The sequence below is a fragment of the Furipterus horrens genome, unplaced genomic scaffold, assembly GCF_987537825.1.
Source record: "Furipterus horrens unplaced genomic scaffold, mFurHor1.1.pri manual_scaffold_8, whole genome shotgun sequence".
Lineage (NCBI taxonomy): Eukaryota > Metazoa > Chordata > Mammalia > Chiroptera > Furipteridae > Furipterus > Furipterus horrens.
Window position 1 is genome coordinate 52,212,930 of NW_028327178.1, and position 4,011 is coordinate 52,216,940.

A 4,011-nucleotide genomic window follows, 5' to 3' on the forward strand; every position below is an offset into this window, starting at 1 on the left:
AAACCACCATCAACAGTAACAAGCTCAGCAAGTGAGACCTCTATCTCCAGCAACCTGTCCAGGAAGCTAAATAACCACTGTAATAATCAGCCCCAAGTAGAAAAGACTTGGGGAATAACTGACAGCTTCCCTGATTTTTGCCCCTACCTCCTACTTAAATGCAACCAGAGAGCCAAATTGTGTATTCCTACTCAATCAGACAGGATGACCCAATTCTAGTTAGCCTGTATACAGCTTCTCCATACCAACAGCCTCCAAGCAGAGAATTTGCCTGTTCTCATTTGAGTGGTCTTTCTTTATTTCCACATAAGGGATCTATGTGGTAAGTCCCATGACTACTCCAGCTTACTACCTGTGGGGAGTTTTCAGGCCACAGCTTAAGGAAGTGCCCTGGAAGAGAAAGAGGAAGAGTCTTGGCAGGACAGACTGGCTGGAGTTGATGAAGCAAAATCTTAAGAGGAGAGAGCTGCAGAGAGAGAAAGATCAGGATGCAGGATCAGCCATTTAGCACTGTGGGTCACTGGAGCTAAGTGCCCTGGGGAAATTCGGAAGGTTGTATAGAGCAAACCTTCATTGCCCTGGCCACAGCGTGAGGAATCTAAAGCATTTATCTTCCCTCTCCCCATTCCCCAGGGGCTGAAGGTCGTTTCTTATGCATCAGCCCTCCAGTATTCCTGACTTGCTCTCCTCCCAGGGCAGAAAAAAGTCAAGAGAGAGTCACAACTAGGATATGGATAAGGCACTGATAATGACTGAATTATCTTTCCATTTCTAATTTGGTAAAAGTTACTTTTTTGTGTGAAATGGCAATAACTTTATTAAATGTCTTTTATACATCTATTGATATGATCAAGTTTTCTTTCCACTTTTATTCTATTGATGTAGTGAATTACATTGATTGATTTTTCAAAAGGTGAACCAACCCTGCCTCCTAGAATAAATCCAACTTGTTTCTGATAGATTATATATTGCTGATATTCACTGTATACTTCAAAATATACTATCCACCATGAAGTATATGTATTTTAAAATACTTGCTAACATTTCATTTAAGGCTTTTGCATCTTCGCTTATGAGGGTAACTGACCTGAATTCTTTTTTCTTTCTAGCTTTTTTTGGGGGGGGGGGGCATCAGGTTTGTTATTAGTTAATCTGGACTTACAAAATGAGCTAGGAAGTAGGCCAGTATTTTCTATTTTTTTGGAAACATTTATGTAAAAATGGTAAGAAGAATCTGCCAGTAAATCCTTCTGGTTCTGGAGATTTGAGGAATGTGTTTAATTACAAATTTGAGTTCTTTCCTAAAAATAGTACTATTCTGGTTTTCTACTTCTTCTAGAATCTGCTTTTGGCAAGTTGTATTTATCTAAATTGAAAAATATGTGTGGAGTAAAGGTTGGCAGAATATCAAAGATAACTGGATTTAATTATTATTGCATATGTCTGAGTGATATGTTGATGGGCTTGTAATGTTTGGAAAAGTAAAATTATAAAGGTCCATGTAATTAATAAACTATTATATATTTATTTCATGAAATTTATTTTCTTGGCTTTCTTTCAATAAAGTCACTAGTTATGCTTCCATAATTAAAAATTTACATAATTTGTGTTCTGTTTCGCTAATGCAAACATGCAGTGAACTTTTTTGAGTCATTGTAGTTATAGCATTGACTTTAATTAGTTTCAATTTGGAGAAACTATTCTGCCAAGAGAATACCAACTGGAATGTCAATAAAAATGTGAAAGAAAATTTTACATTGAGTAACAAACCATAAAATTGACATATGATGCTTAGATACATCAAAATGGGTTGGAATAAGTTGTTTTTATCACAGAAAATCTTATGAAATATTTTATTTTATTATGTAAATTACAATCATTTATATTATGTTTTACACCATCTATATCTACACAGTATTTAATATTTTTCTTCCAAATTTAAAATTTTGGATTATTAAGAAGAAAGTTGAAAATAGCAGCTATATTTCTCTCTTGACTTAAATGTCTTTAAGCTTATACTGTAGCTTGGTATTTAATAGACAGAATATAGTCTCTATAGAAATTGGTTTGGGGTTTTCTTGTATCTGAATCTTTACCTTTTTAGTTATTTGAACATTTTCTTTAAAAAAATTCTTCCATGAGGCAACAGCATGCTATATTGTTACTTTTGGAACAAGTGGCTGCAGAGCTCTGTGGTCACCGTCTGCAGTGGGTGCGCCGTGTCTGTTGGCCTGGCTTGGTGCTGCAGCTCTCCCAGGAGCAAAGCATCACCCTGCACAGTGCCAAGATCCTGGCCAAGTTCTTCTCATTTGGCATCAACAGTATTTTATATCAGCATAGCACTCATCCATTTGTAACCTTTACTCAAGTGCAGAAATATGGACACACCTTGCTTGTAACTACTGATCCTGATCTCATGAAATACCTAAATAAATGTGGTGCAACAACTAAAAAGTTGGTTATACAAGAGTTCAGTTCAGAAACTGATGGTAGTCATCTTGAATACCGAAAGTGGTGGGGTCCTTGAAAGATGGCAGTTTGACATTGAGTGTGACAAGACTGCCAAAGATGAGAGTATGCCCAGAGAAAAGTATCAGAAATCTGTTCAAGATGAAATTCAGTCAGTGAGCAGACAGATCACAGCTACAGTGACATCTCAGTCACTGTTGGAAGTTTCTTGTTCATTTGATATGCTGATGTATACAGACAAAATGCAACTATACCTGGAAATTGGCAAGAATCAGGACCACAGTTCATTACCAATTCTGAGCAAGTCTGCCTGTGTTTCTTCACTACTACAATCCACAAAGTAAAGGGCATGGAGACCTACAAAATCCCTGTCCATACTGAAGATGAGACAAAAGGAGACCTACAAAATCCCTGTCCATACTGAAGATGAGACAAAAACAATAATGTGATTCTCAACTGTTTTTCCTGAAACCAAGTCAACTATAATTCTTGTTTTATTTAATTGATTAATTTTTACATGAAAAAACCTTAACAGCATACTTTACTGAACTGTGCATAATTATTCAATTTTTTTTGTACCTGTTTGACTTTCCATAGGGTTGGCGTAATTTTTTGCACACTGTTCCAAAGGGAACCAGCAGATTACAACAGCACTATAATGTCCATTCCTTTGAAGGTAGTAACTGTAGATGGAAAACTTTTGCTATAAAGCTAAATGTCTTTCTAAGTCAGACCTTTTTGGGCAAGTAGCTTGGCTCAGAATATAGGTAAATATGAGATGACAAAAGAAGTCTGATTATTCAGAATTTTTGTTTAGGTACTAAAATAACTGATAATCCACAATAACAAAATATTATGATTAGGTTCTTTTGCAATTTATTTCATTTGTATAGTTCCCATATTAAAAAAATTTCCAATTATTTATTTTAATGTATATAACTTATACCTACAAAGTTGTTGCTAGTTTTCTACTACTGTTTAAATTCGGGTGACACAGGACTCTTAAAAATTTCTTAGTATTTTATAAAATCAAGCTTTAAATGACAATTATAAATAAAATGTGTATTTTTTAAAGAAAAATTCTCTAATAGTTTGTTGAAATACTATATATATATTTTTTTCGGGGGGGTTTGCAATTACAGTTGTCCCATTTTTCCCCCATTGTTCTCCCCCACCCAGCCCACCCCTTCTCCCACAATCATATCCCTCCCTGTTGTCCATGTCCATGAGTCATTTATACACGTTCCTCGACTAAACCCTTCCCTTTCTTATCCCCCTTCTCTCCCTCCCCCCTCCCCCCTATTGATTGCTATTCTGCTCTTTGTCCTATTCAGTTCGTTTGTTTGTGCTTTTCTTTAGTTTCCTGTATTAGGTGATTTCATATGGTTGTTTTTTTTTGGTTTGTTTTTTGTTTTTTGTTTTTTTTGCCTGGATTATTTCACTAAGCATAATTCTCTCTAGTTCCATCCATGTTGTTGCAAATGGTGGGGTTCCTTCTTTCTTTCTGCTACATAGTATTCCATTGTGTAAATGTACCGCAGT

General features: G+C 35.7%; 1 pseudogene; it reads left to right on the forward strand.

Moving 5' to 3' along the window:
• The first annotated feature begins 2,137 nt into the window (after positions 1–2,137).
• LOC150002904 (mitotic spindle assembly checkpoint protein MAD2A pseudogene) lies at positions 2,138–2,893 on the forward strand (annotated as a pseudogene).
• Positions 2,894–4,011: the final 1,118 nt, after the last annotated feature.